This window comes from Callospermophilus lateralis, unplaced genomic scaffold, assembly GCF_048772815.1.
Source record: "Callospermophilus lateralis isolate mCalLat2 unplaced genomic scaffold, mCalLat2.hap1 Scaffold_197, whole genome shotgun sequence".
Classification (NCBI taxonomy): domain Eukaryota; kingdom Metazoa; phylum Chordata; class Mammalia; order Rodentia; family Sciuridae; genus Callospermophilus; species Callospermophilus lateralis.
The window spans coordinates 1,000,143-1,016,022 of record NW_027512977.1 but is presented as its reverse complement, the minus strand read 5'-3'; positions in this window follow the sequence as shown (position 1 = coordinate 1,016,022).

Below are 15,880 nucleotides of genomic sequence, written 5' to 3'. Positions count from 1 at the left end.
CTCATTACTGCTTGACACCCTTAATCAACTTAATATTGAAAACAGAATACTATTGACACTCCTTAGCATGGCCATCAGCTACCATTTTCTAAATACCATTTGGAAGTTCTCTCTCCTTCATCCATATACTCCACTCATCCAGATCTGACCTTTCCTCCAATGTGCCTAGAATTTTTTAACTTGTAACTTTGCACATGTTGTTCCAACTGCTGGGAATTCCCACCACCACCTTCACTTCCCATGATTGATTTCTCTTTAAGAATTTTACTTCAAATATGCATCCCTGGGGACTTTATCTGACCCCCCTACCCAAAGAAGACTTTCTCATTTTCTTTATCAGTCTCTTACTTGATCATTCTTAGCATATGTTACAGACTTCTACCATTTTATTTTGACTTTTTTCTAATAATCACTAAAAATACTAATATGAATAATGACCACATCTTCCTTATAGATCAGCTTATAGATCATTTCCTAATGTCTCCCTCATGATCTGGTCCATTAATAAATAAATTATGGCTGGCTGGCACTTGTGTAATAAGACTACCTGCAATAACTCTTAATAGCTAACACTTTGTAAATCAGATATGTACTCTGTGAGAAACTGTGCTAAGGATTTTAAAGTACCAACTCAAGTGGGATTTTAATTTATCTCGGCATTATCATTTCCCCACTTTACAGATGTTGTTGTGCAGTTATCGAGAATCACACTACAAGTTAGTACAAAGTCAAGGCTTCTGCATAGGCATCTTTATACCTGAGAGGCATATAACTTTATGCAGTGTTCTTTTTACTTCAACTCCAACTAATGACAGATAATACTTATTAGAGACTTACTGTGTACCAGACACCCTAGTACTTTTAATCATTTTTAGTAAGGATAAGCAAGCAATTTTGGAAACAAATGAAAAAGTTTGTTTGGGAAGGGAGAACATGTAGACTCTAATTTCATTTGCTTTTATTTGGAGTATGTGGTGGAGTCATTTTATTTTATTTTTTTTTATTCAAAACATTACAAAGATTTCAGAATCACATCGGTTACACATCCACATTTTTACATAATACCATAATAGTAACTGTTGTATTCTGCTACCTTTCCTATCCTCTACTATCCCCCCTCCCCTCCCCTCCCATCTTCTCTCTTTACCCCATCTACTGTAATTCATTTCTCTTCTTATTTTTTTCCCATTCCCCTCACAAACTCTTATATGTAATTTTGTATAACAATGAGCAATGGGACTTACTTAAACTAAAAAGTTTTTTCTCAGCAATAGAAACAATAAGAGAGGTAAATAGGGAGCCTACATCATGGGAACAAATTTTAACTCCTCACACTTCAGATAGAGCCCTAATATCCAGAGTATACAAAGAACTCAAAAAATTAAACAATAAGAAAACAAATAACCCAATCAACAAATGGGCCAAAGACCTGAACAGACACTTCTCAGAGGAGGACATACAATCAATCAACAAGTACATGAAAAAATGCTCACCATCTCTAGCAGTCAGAGAAATGCAAATCAAAACCACCCTAAGATACCATCTCACTCCAGTAAGATTGGCAGCCATTATGAAGTCGAACAATAACAAGTGCTGGCGAGGATGTGGGGAGAAGGGTACTCTTATACATTGCTGGTGGGACTGCAAAATGGTGAGGCCAATATGGAAAGCAGTATGGAGATTCCTGGGAAAGCTGGGAATGGAACCACCATTTGACCCAGCTATTGCCCTTCTCGGACTATTCCCTGAAGACCTCAAAAGAGCGTACTACAGGGATACTGCCACATCGATGTTCATAGAAGCACAATTCACAATAGCTAGACTGTGGAACCAACCCCGATGCCCCTCAATAGATGAATGGATAAAAAAAATGTGGCATTTATACACAATGGAGTACTACGCAGCACTAAGAAATGACAAAATCATGGAATTTGCAGGGAAATGGATGGCACTAGAGCAGATTATGCTAAGTGAAGCTAGCCAATCCCTAAAAAACAAATGCCAAATGTCTTCTTTGATATAATGAGAGCAACCAAGAACAGAGCAGGGAGGAAGAGCAGGAGGAAAAGATTAACATTAAGCAGAGTCATGAAGTGGGAGGGAAAGGGAGAGAAAAGGGAAATTGCTTGGATATGGAAGGTGGAGTCATTTTAAAGAGAGCAGAATAGTCACTACACTCATAATCTCACTGCAGGACCTACAAGTTAATTCTTTTACTGAATTTCCTTCTTCCCCTTTTCCTACATTTTTCCATTTCTTATGGATACCTTGGCTGACTTGCAAAAATCACATTATATGCCTCATCATTAGAACAATGTCTTTTAATAGCTCTCAAAATACCTGGCTCTCCTTGGATACCATTGAGACAAGGTGTCTTGCTTTTTAGATCATTTTTATGAAGAATCGCAGAAAGATAACCAGAGAGAATAATAGGTAAGTTATTCTTGTCAGCTGCCAAGGAAATTTGAGATTTTTAAAAGTGTCCCTTAAAATACTTTCAAATATCAATAAATACTGATGTAGGTCTGAATCCAGTCATCGTACATTTATCATATACCTAAATTAAGTGGCTTTAGCAGAAAGACTTAAGCCTTCTCATCTGTGAAAATAAGGCTAAAATTATCTACCTGACTCTCATGAATGTAATGAAAATCAACTCAACTTTGTACACCTTGCAAATAACAATACTGCCTTGTATTTATCAGAATTCTATCTCATTAGACCTTTAAACTGTTTTTGATCTTCTCCTAGTTTTGCTTTTGGAAATCAATTAAAAAGATGGATTAAACTACTGCATTCTTTTTCTTGTCATCTAGTCTTCTATGTGAGCTGAAGTACAGCAAGTGTGCATTTTACAAACTTCTAGGAGGTCAACAGTAGATTGGGCAATAAAATAAGCCTTTGAGTATGTAGCTGAACTATTATCTGTGGTTGAAAAATGAGCTACAGAAAAAGTCAAAGAAAACCTTTTAATATGTCATGTGGTAAATGTGCAATTTATCACATGGGGATATTATAGAGTCTAAAGTCATGAATGAGTTCAGCCAAACTCATGGGTATAGATCCATGATTGTTTGTCACAGAAAACTGCTGTCATAATGTGCTCAACTATGCTCAGCTGCTCACTTACCTTCATCAGGAATGCCTATGTGAGTTCTATTGTAATGTGAGGTCAACTCATTTTCTCTAGATTTTTGCCCCCTTACTTATTTAGATTTAAATCTACTTTTACTTCCTTGATATCTTCTGAATGTGGATTTAACCCTGAATTCATGGTCTCCCAGAACCTACCAGCCCCTCTTTGTAGGTTAATTCTTGGTTCTGATCTGCCATGTCCTGTGATATCATTCCCTAGATCCTGGCATGATATGAAGGAACAATGGGAATTTATTCATGAAATTTTAAAGGTTCTCATTTTGTAATGTATAGTGCTCAGTTAAAAGAGCTCTCTTTTCTATATTCTCTGGGCTCTTGGTGTCTATTCTGATATTGCTCTTCAATTATTCTAACCAACTGTCTCACTCATCCAGCTCCTCAGTTAGACTCTAACTTCTATAGGTTAGGGGGTCATGTCAGATATCTATGACTTAGCCTCAGTTCATAATCAATGCATGCACAGAGAAAACGTTCTGTAGGTGTTTGTTGAATGAGTGAATGACAAGGCTAATGTTCTCATATCTTTGATAGCCTTTCTTAATATGGTCAGATATTCAGCACTAGGATGAATCATAGCCGCCCACCACAGATGTCACATAAAGCTAAATTTATACCTAAGGGAAAAGTTGAATCAATGAATAAAGCAACTTAAGGCAAACCCTCATTTACTGAAAATGTTCCAACTTATTGCTATTAGCTGAAGTTTGTTGAGAGAATGCAGCCCAATAACATTGATGGTGCTTGTTAACATTTACAAAATGTTTCAAAAATTGCATTGAAATTAAACCTACAACCATGAAAATGTGAATATCTTAAATGAAATATCTGCTTAATGATTTTATTTTTCACACTTGCACATATATATACACACACATGTGCACACACAATGGATATGTTAATTTACTTAACTTTTAGTAACCATTGAACTATGCATATGAAAGCATCATGTAGTATATCTTAAATATATACAGTAAAGGGCCCATGAAAAAAGTTCTTCATATGTACATAATTCAAATTGTCAATTACTTCTAATGGTTTCTTTATGGCTAATGCTTATTACTTTCAGCTTAGGAAATCTTTTCCTATACCTTGTTCATGAAAGTATCTTTTTTTCTAGAAGTGTATTCTTATACTATGTCTGCAGTCCATCTGGAATTGCTTTTTCTGTACATGGAAGGATGTTGAAGACACACCTTTAATCAGATAGATACCAGCTAACCCAGCACTCTTAATTACAAACCACTCTCTTCCCATTGTATGGCCACAGCATGTTTATTGTAAATCAGATAACTATGTGTGTCTGTTTCTGAATTTTGTCTACTTATTAACTGATCAGCTTAACAAACAGTTCTTTTGCTTTATTTTGTTATTTGTTTTAATTAGTTATACATGACAGTAGAATGCATTTATGCACTTTGTTATATCATACATATATGTAATTTCTCATTTTTCTGAGTGTACATGTTGAAGAATCATATTGGTCATTCATTCACATATATACATGCAGTAATAATGTCAGTTTCATTCTACTATCTTTCCTATCCCCTCATCTCCTCCTGTTCCCTCCCATCACTTCCCTCTACCTAATCTAAGGTAATTCTATTCTTCCATAGTGCCCCCACCTTATTGTGAATTATTATCCACATATTAGAGAAAACATTCAGCCTTTCATTTTATGAGTTTGACTTATTTCACTTAGCATGATATTCTCCAACTCCAACCATTTACTGGCAAATGCCATAATTTTACTCTGTATAGCAGCTCAATTCACAATAGCTAGACTATGGAACCAACCTAGGTGTCCCTCAATAGATGAATGGATAAAGAAAATGGGGTATATATACTCAATGGACTATTACTCAGCTTTAAAGAAAAGTAAACAAACACTTCTTAATTATCATATAATTACAATAAATTTTGAAACCTGATGTGAAGTGCTCTACTTAGTTTTTCCAGACTGTTTATAATCATCTTGTCAATTTCTGAAAATTCTGAAAATGCTGAACTTGTTAAATGGAATTTCACTGTATCTATATATCAATTACAATTCTGAATATGCTGAACTTGTTAAATGGAATTTCACTGTATCTATATATCAATTAGAACAAAATTAACATTTAAAAATATTGCATCCTCCCATCTATGAATGCATTATTCCTCTGCAATATTTGTATCTTTAAGTTCTATTAGCCATATCTGCTAGTTTCCAATGTACAAACCCCGAATGTATTTCAATAAATTAACTTTCTGTATTTGAGGTTTTTCAAAGCATTGTGATTATTATCTCTTTATCTTAATTTCCAATTTTTTCCTAATATCTGAAACTATTAATTTTTCTATTTATTTTTGTATCTAGTCACGTTAGTTGTATTTATTAATTCTACTAACTTCTCAAATCTTTTAGAATTTATATTTATGTAATGATATCCTGTGAAACTTAAAATTCTGTTTCTTTTTTTGAAAAAAAATATATACCATTGATTATTGTTGTCTAGGAAAAAGCATCTGATGCATTTTGAATGAAAACAGTGACACTGTACAATTTGGTATGGTGGCAGTGGGCTCACATAATCAGGGAAAATGTCTCATTATTTCATTATGAAGTATGTTGCTCACTGGGAATCTTTTTTTAAATGACCATAATATGAACTATTTTTCTTTTACTCTTAATTTGTTGACTATTTAGAAAAATATGAAGCAATTCTGAATTTAATTTTATACTTTTTCTGCATCTTTGAGATGGTCACCTTTTTTATATTCTATTAATATTGCTCATTGAATATTAAGTTTGCATTCCTGAAAAAAATTCCACTTTTAACAAGACTATGATTCTATTACATTGGTGAATTTGATCTTCTTACATTTTGTTAGGATCTTTGCAAGTATAATCATGAGATAGCTTGTTTTTAATTTTCTTTTGTTTAGTATCTTCACCAGATTCTGAAATCAAGGTTATTGGCTTCATTAAACAATTTTGTAACTTTCTTTCTTTTCATTAATGATTGCATATTTTTTAAAATATTTCATTCAAAACATTTCAATATCATTTTGTTTCTTATAACGATTATAGATACATCATGGCTTGTTCCCATTTAGAAATTTTTCCTTATAATTGTTGTATTTAGACTATTTACATTTATTATAATTATTAATGCATTAAGGATTAAGTCTGGCATATAATGTTTTGTTTTCTATTTGTATTTGCTATTTTTTCATTTTCTTCTCTTTTCCTTCACTTTGTGGATTACTTGAACACTTTTTGAAGTTTCTTTACTTTTCTGTTATGGTATTTGGTGTATTTCTTTGTGTATCATTTTAGTGGTTCCTTTAGATGTTGCATTATCTATGCATATGTTATTTCAGTCTTTTGGTATTATCTAGCACAAGCCATACTGGGTAAATGTTAAAAATAATAACTTCTTTAATGTCTCTTTATCATCCCCAATTTACAATAAAATTTTTCTAAATAAGTCCTCTACATACATTTATACCTCATTAGACAGTGTGATAACTATTCCTTCCATCGTCAACCATTATTTAAAATGCAGAAGGAGAAGGAAATTCTATTGTGTTTAAAATTTTTTATGTGTGACACTCTCTCTGGATTCCAAGGTTCTTATGGAGAGACCTGTTGTCATTTTTCTCTTATTAATTACGTACATTATCTCTCACACCACTTTCAAGAATATTTCCCACACTAAAAATAAAAAGCACTGTTAATTACAAACCATTAGCAATGACATAAAAAATACTTAGGAATAAACAATTACCGAGATTAAAGACATATATTTTATAAAACATGGGTGAAAGAAATTAAAAGACAGAAATAAATGGGTGGGGGAATGGAAATTCCCATGTTTATGAATTCAAAGAGTTAATGCCATTAAAATGCCCGAACTACCTAAAGGAATGTAGACATTCAATGAAATCTTTATCAAAGTCCCAAAGGCTTTTTAAATTTTTTTCAGAAAGGGAAAAATTATAAAACTTAGGAGGAAACACAGGGAACACTGAGTAGTCAAAACATTCTTGAGAAAGAACAAAGTTGAAAGTGTTAATTGTTTGGTTTTAAAATATATTACAAATATGCAACAATTAAAATAATCTAGCCCTGGCATAAAGCCAGCCATGTAGATAAGTGAACTGAATAGAGAGTCCAGAAATCAATCCACATACATGTGGTTCACTGATTTTTCACAAAGATTCGAAGAACAAGACAAACAAAAAAAAAAATCACTGTGATGAAAAAATAATCTCTCAATAAATGGGACGGGGAAAACTGGTTGGCCACATACAAAAGAATTATAGCAGACCCTTGTCTTATACCACAGACAATAACCAATTTAAAATGGATTAAAGACTTAAACACAGGGCCTTAAACTGTAAAATTCCTAGAAGAAAAGAGAGAAACAGCTTTATGACATTAATCTGATTTCTTATATATGACACTGAAAGCTCAAACTAGGGAACTTCGAAGCTTCTGCATGGCAAAGGAAATAATCAACAGAGAGAAATGGCAACCTACAGAATGAGAGAGAATATTTGCAAACCACAATAACAAAATAAAATAAATCAATTGGCTTAAACATGGGCAAAAGACTTGATAAACAAGTCTTTGAAGAATATAATATAAAGGGTCACCAGGTATTTGAAAAGATCCTCCACATCACAAATTATCAGGGAAATACAAATCAAAATCAAAAAGTAACACCAACTCATACCTGTTGGGATGACTGTTAGGTAAAAAGAAGCAAAAGAATGTGTTGGAAATAAAGTGGAAAGTTTGGAATATAAAATATTGTTGTCACTATGAGAAACAATAGAAAGGGTCCCCTGACACTTAGAAATAGAACTATTGTATGACCCAGCAATGCCACTATGGGCATTTATCTAGAACAATTGGAATCAGGATCTGGAAGAGATATTTACATTCTCATGCTTAGTTTAGCATTATTCACAATCACTAAGACAAGGAGACAACCTTAATGTCCATTGAAGGGTGAATGGATAAATAAAACGTGATTCATACATATAATGAACTACTTATTCAGCTTTAAAAAAGAAGGACATCTTGCCATATGTGACAATGTGGGTAAGCCTTAAAAACACTAAGTGAAATAAGCCAGTCACATAAATACACTGCATTAGCTCACATGTGTGTGGTACTTAGGACAATCAAACCCAGAAAATTAGAAAGCAAAATGGTGGTTCCCATGGACTCAGAAAAGGAAAGAGTAGGGGTTTGCTCCTCAATAAGTTTAAATTAACTTCACTTTGCAAGATGAATATATTTTAGAGATCTGCTCTAGAATTGTGCCTATCTCTAACAATATTATTAATTATACTTTTGAAATTTATTAAAAGTATAGATCCCATGTTAAGTGTTCCTTCTGTAATAAAAAGAAACAACAGAAAACAATTTTTAAAAATATTTTAAGTGTATTTAGGTTTTTAGAAGTTTGACTATAATGGATATATTTTCATTTATTCCTTTCAGATTTTTATCAGTCCTTGAACCTTTAGTTTGCAACCATTATTTCTTTGTATTTTTTAGTCCTTCTTTGTTTTTTCTCTTGTTCTGTAATTCTGATGATTCAAATTGTTGGCTGCTGAAGTTCCCCAGGTTCCTGAAGGTGCTCAATTTTTCCAGACCCCTTACTCTCTTGGTCAGATGGAGTCATTTCAGCTGCTTCTCTTACAGGTATTTGATTTTTCCTCTGTCCTCTCTGTTCTTCTCTTGAATTCATCCACTGAGCTGTGTTTTAGTTATTGTAGTTTTTAGTTCTAAAATTTCCATTTGGTTGTTATTTGTGTCTTCTTTGTGAAATGTTTTTACTAGAGCATTATAGTTATATATCACATTGAGGTTCATATTGACATAATCACACATGTGTGGAATATAGTTTGCTCCATTTCAGTCCCCAGTAATTCCCTTTTCTCCCCTCCCCTCTCCCCCTGTTACCCTTCTTCTAGTCTACTGGTATTCCTTCTATTTATTGTTTGTTTCATTTTAATCATTGTTTTATAGATATCCATAAAGGTGGAGTTCACTGTGGTATACTCATGTACCTACATAGTATGATTTTGTCAATTTCATTTTGTCAATTCCTTCAGCTTTTCCTGTTCCTCCTTCTTCCCCCTCAATCCCTTTCCTCTATTACCATTGATCTCACTATTTTCATTGCCTTTCCCCTGATATCTCTCCCTCCCCCCGCCCTTATTTTGCTCCAGCTTCTACATATAACATAAAACATTCTACCCTCGATTTTCCAAGTCTGGTTTATTTCATTGAGCACAATGCTCTCAGTTCCATTGATTTACCAACAGATGCCATAATCTCATTCTGTTTATGGCAGAGGAAGACTTGATTGTGTACATATGCCATATTTTTATACCTATTGGTGGGCACCTGGGCTGGGTCAATAACTTGGCAATTGTGAATTGTGCTGATATAATCACTGATGTGCCTGTATCACTATAACATGCTGCTTTTAGTTATTTTGGCTAAATAACTAGAAGTGAGATAGTTGTGTCAAAAAGTGGTTCTATTCCTAGTCTTTTGAGGAATCTCCACACTGCTTTCTGTAGTAAGTGTACTAATCTGCAGTCCCAATGACAATGCGTGGGTACACCTTTCCCACCACATTCTCATCAGCATTTACAATGGATATTTAATGAGTGCCATTCTAATTGGAGTGAAATGAAATCTCAATGTACTTTTGATTTGTATTTCCCTGGTTGCTAGGGATGCTGAAAATTTTTTTTCATATATTTTCTGGCCATTTCTTCTTTTGAGAAATGTCTGTTTAGTTCTTTAGGTTCATTTCTGAGTTCTTCATATATTTTAGATAGTAATCCCTATCAGAGGAGAACCAGGAAAAGTTTTTCTCTGATTCTTTAGGCTCTCTTTTCATACTGTTGTTTCCTTTGCTGTGAATAATTTTTTTAATTTGATGTTGTCCCACTCTTTGATTCTTGGTTTTATTTCTTGAGCTTTAGGGGTCTTGTTAAGGAGGTCAGTGCCTGCACCAACATGTTAGAGTTTCAACTTGTTTTCTTCTAGAAGTTGAAAAGTTTCTAGTATAATTCCTAGGTCTTTGATACATTTTGAGTTGACTTGAGTACAGGCTGAGAGATAGGGATCTAGTTTCATTTTTCTGTATTTGAATATCCAGTCTCCCCAGCATCATTTGTTAAAAGACTACCTTTTCTACAATGTATGTATGTTTTTTCCATGTATCAGATGACTGTATTTCTGTGAGTTTGTCTCTGTGTCTTCTATTATATTCTATTCCATTGGTCTTAATGTCTGTTTTGATGCCAATGCAATTCTTATTTTGCTGCCACAGCTCTGGAGTATAATTTAACATCAGATGTTGTGATGCCTCCAGTGTCGCTCTTCTTGATGAGCATTGCTATGGCTATTCTGGGTCTTTTTTTTTTCTTCCACGTGAATTTTAGTTTTCCAATATTCCAGTAACAAATCTTTTGAGAAAAAAAATAAATAACATTATCCCATTCACAATAACCTCTGAAAGTAAAATACAAAAATATCTAACCAAGGAGGCAAAAGCCCTCCACAATGAAAATTATAAAACACTGAAAAATAAATTGAAGAAGACTTATAGAAGATGGAAAGATGTCCTATGTTCTTGGATAGGCAGAAATAATATTGCCAAAAATGCCATATTACCAAAAGCATGATATAGATTTAAGTCAATCTCCATTAATTATCAATGACATTCTTCAGAGAACTGGAAAAAAAATCACTCCCAGAATTCATTTGTTGTTCGTATCCTCTGTTTTTTGGTTCTACTTTCCTACTTGTCAAGATTTCTCTTATTACATTTGTTTTCACACATGTTCTTAATTGTTCATTGATTTACTTTTCGATGGCTGCTTTAGACTGTCAGGTACTTCTAAAATTTATATACCTTGATGTGAGCACCTACTGCTTATCTTTTTTCATTGAAATTGAGAACTTACTGATTCTTGGAATGAGATAGATTCTTGATTAAAACTTGGGGGATATGGCATATGATCTTATGAGAATCTGAGTCATATTTAAACCTTCTGTTTTAGCTTAATCTTTCTAACAGGAGAAGGAGGGCATTGCCTCATTACTGCCAGATGAACGGAATTTCCATATGCCTCTTTGGCATCCATGTGGTGTTCCCTCTGATAATGCTGGGTGGTATGGGATCTCTGGCTCTCCACTAAGCCTACTACTAATGTTTTCCTGGTTGGGAGAAGAGTATGGCTCCCTGCATAGCTTTTGGTAACTCCTGAGTGAGGGTGGCCCTGTTACCATCACACAGTGGTGAAAGCCCCAACTCCACTAAACTCCTCTAGTTCAGGACTCCCATGTGGTCTCCACTCTAGGGAGAAGAGTTGCTCATTATTGCCTGATAGGTTTAAAAATTCTGCCTCATCCACTTTCTTCTCTAACACTGTAAATTGGCTTCCACTCTTTTGGTGATGAGCTTTGCATCCCATGGTCGAGCCTAACAAAAAGGCAAGTTTAGGCTCCCCATTGAGACTTTGCTGGGTTTAGTGGAAGCAAAGCCTCTTTGTGGCTTGAGCAATGAAATTAGTAAATTAAAAATGTGTGCTTTTTTTTTAGTTGAGAAATTCCATCATTTATTTTTATTTGTTCTAATTAGTCATACATAATAGAGTGCATTTTGACATATCATACATAAATGAAGTGTAACTTCTCATTCTTCTGGTTGTGCATGATATAAAGTTACACAGTTCATATAATCATATAATGCATAGGGAGTAATAATGTCTGATTCATTCTACTATTCATCCTACCCCCATACCCTTCTTTCCCCTCATGCCCCTCTGTTTAATCCAAAGTACCTCTATTCTTTCCTAGGCACTGCCCTCCCCATTGTGAATTAGCATCTACATATCAGGGAAAACATTTGGCCTTTTGGTTTTTGGTATTGGCTTATTGTGCTTAGCATGATATTCTTAAGTTCCATCCATTTACCAGCAAATGCCATAATTTCACACTTCTCTAAGGCTGAGTAATATTATATATATATATATATATATATATATATATATATATATATATATATATATATATTTAATATAAAAGATGGATAACTCATATATTTTTATATATATATATATAAATTTCTTTATCCATTCATCCATTCAAGGGCTCCTAGATTGGTTCCATAGTTTAACTATTGTGAATTGAGCTGCTATAAACATTGATGTGGCCACATTACTATAGTATGATGATTTTAAGTTCTTTGGATATAAGCCAAAGAATGAGACAACTGGGTCAAATGATGGTTCCATTACAAGTTTTCTGAGGAATCTCCATACTGCTTTCCATAGTGGTTGCACCAATTTACATTCCCACTAGCAATGTATGAGGGTACCTCCCCCGTCCACATCCTTGCCAACATTTATTGTTGCTTGTATTCTTGATAAATGCCATTTTGACTGTAAATTTGATTTGCATTACTCTAACTGCTAGAGATGTTGAACATTTTTTTTCATATATTTATTGATTGATTGCATTTCTTCTGTGAAGTGTGTTCAGTTCCTTAGCCTATTTATTGATTGGGTTATTTGATTTTTTGGTATTAAGTTTTTTGAGTTCTTTATATATCCTGGATATTAATGCATCTTTCTTAGTACTTGATAGAAATGACTGACTTTTGTTAGGACTTTTTCTTGTATGGGTCTGCGGGCATTTCTAAGTTGCCATTTATTTTTCAACTCCAAATCTGTAATATATGATGCCCAAAGAAAACCAGGAACTCACTACCACACCATTCTCCAGGCTCCAAGGTCTCCAGCTTGTGCATTTTCTAATTCTTGCCTTTAAAATACATTTTATGTTTGTCTAATACATAAGGCATAGGGGTCTTAAGTGCCCTACTTGCCATCATAAATACAAAATATATTTCTAATCCATCTTCTCAGAAACCAAAGTTTGTCTTTGAATTAGAAACTTTAGTATTTAGTCTTTTATATGATATGCCATTATTGCATATTACTATGTAAGAAATGCCTCAAATCATTAGCTTAGAGCAAAAATTATAAGCAACAATATTCCTTTACTCTTAGTCATTCACTAGTAAGTTGCCTGGTGATTGGCTGATTTTTGCTGAACCTACATGGCCTGGCTAATAGAGGCAGTTTGTTTACATCAATGATCTACATGTCTGTCCTCCCTCTTGGGTCCTCAAGCTATCTGAAGTATGGTGATAACTAAAGAATCAGAGAGCAAGTCTGGCTGAGAAATTGTATTTCAAATCTGCGTCTTAGATGTTCCCATCTCATTGGCCTAAGCAAGTTGCATGACTGAGTTCAAATTCAAGGATGTAAGAAGCTAACTCTGTCTTCCACAATACCACTGCAAGTCATATGAGTAGTTTAAAGAATAGTACCAGAGGAGAAGTTCATTGTGACAAGATCATAATTTGTTCTTTATGCTTTATTTCACAATTTTTCCAGTTTAGAAAATTATTGGCCAGTATTTCCAATAATGTTGCTTCTGAAATGCTTCATCTTTTTCTCTTTCTGGACTAGTATTAGAAGTGTGTCACAAGGGTTATTCTCTTTTCTGTATTTTCATGCTTTTTCTCTGTAAGCATTAATTTGATTACATCATCCTGATATAATATCCAGCTAAACAATACTGCTACTCCTGTTATACCGTTTTATTGAATTATTAGAATCAAAATTATATTTTTATTGTTGTAGAATTTGCAATTGATTATTTGTTATGGCTTATAAGATACTTCAGTTTTTATTCATCTTTTATATTAATTATATTAATTTTAATAATTTTAGAGTGCTTATCCATGTTCATTATACATGATCTTTTTGTCTGCTTCTCTTCTCCCTCCCTCTCTCTATATTTCTCTCTCAGTTAGATTTAATTTTTTGCATGCTTTCTAATTTTGTTTTTGTCCAAGACAAAATGCACATACTAGGAGGCTTTGGATGATGCTGCTTTATCATAATTGCACACATATTTGCCCTCTGGATGTACTGGATGGTTGATAGAGTACAAGAACTTCATTTGGGATAGATTTGCCTTGAGAGTTTGTTAAAGCTGCTCTATGTCAGTTTGGCCCTTACTACGTGGATATAGTAGTATAATCTCAACCATGAAACGAACTGCCCCACCTCAATGGGACTTGAACTCCAACTATTTCTTTCCCCATAACTGTATGGTACTTGGAATCCCAGTGTAGTTCAGCTCTTTCATCTTAGCAGCTGCTCCTTCCTGTTGCTTTTCTTGAAGTTTTATCTTACTCTGTGCAAATCTTCAATTGCAAACAACTCAAGGAAAAATTTATGAATATTTTTACTTTGTGCATTTTCTTCATGATCTGAAATATGTGCCCTTCAAGTCTTACCTGCTTTTCTATTTGCTGAACTCGAGCTCCTGTCTCTTTGGCCCAATGTGTCTGCTACTTTTTATTAGGAAAATATTTCCCCAAACAGAAATTGACAAATGGACTCAGGAATAAAACCCTGGGAATATGGAACTCAATTCATTGTGTGAAGTGTATTCTCTGGAGTCCTGGATGCATAGTTTATTTCTGAAGCCTTTTAAACAGTTATTTTATGTTATTGCCTAAGTTTTATAGTTGTTCTCAACAGGGGATTAGTCTGATTCAAGCTATTACATCTTGGCTATTACCAGAAGTCCAAAATATTGCAATGCTATTTGTTTTTATGTATCTACTGAGCCTTTTAAGCACCTCACTGGATTTTAATCATTGCCAACAACAGTATGACATTTTCGTGTGGGGGATTTATTTTTATTGACAAGATGTTAGAAATTCTTGTCCATCACTTTCACCTATAGTCCTGAGCTCTATCTTGAAAGAACTAATTGTAGTAAAATGGATCACAAGGAAAAGAAGATTGCAAATAAATCTCTGGACTTTATTTGGAGGTTTTTTTTTTAATTAAAGAAGATATGTTCTACACTATTAGATGATCACACTTTTCCTTCAGTTGGCAAATAACACAATGATTCAGATGGGTATATTAATTTTAAATAAAGATATTATTATTCCTACTCTGGAACACTAGAAAAAATGAATGGAAATGTGTAATACAGCAAAAGGATTTAGAATAAGTGCACACTGTACTTGGTCAGAAACCACTGGGAAATTGTTACAGATGTAAATTCTTCTGACCCACCCAGTAATTTCCAGATTAGAAACTCGAGGTGTAGAGCCAGAGTCTGTTTTTTTTTTTCTGAACAAATTCAAATTTTTAATTATGAATAAACCAAATTTATCACAGGCAATGAATACTAGACTGTCTTGAGCCAGAAGTTAAACAACAGCAACAACAAACCCCAAACAACTGGAGTACAAGAATGAACTATTAGAGCTAGTAAAAAAGAGTGAGTATTTTTTTAAGAAAATGTGCACTGCTGGGTGTGGTGGTATACCACGGGAGACTGAAGCCTCAAGCAGCTCAGCAAGACTCTATCTCACAATAAAAAATAAAATGGAATGGGGATGCAGCTCAGGGGTCCAGTGCCCCTGGGTTCAATCCTGGTACCAACAAAACAAAACAACGTGCAACAAGGAATCATCTTGTTAGCAATATTTTCTTGCTTGGGACCTAACCGGCCCCAGAGATCCAGAATCTCTGGCATGTAGAGTCTGTAGGTCTTAAGGAAAACAGCCATGTTTTAGTTGCATTTTAACTAAAGTGGCAGGCC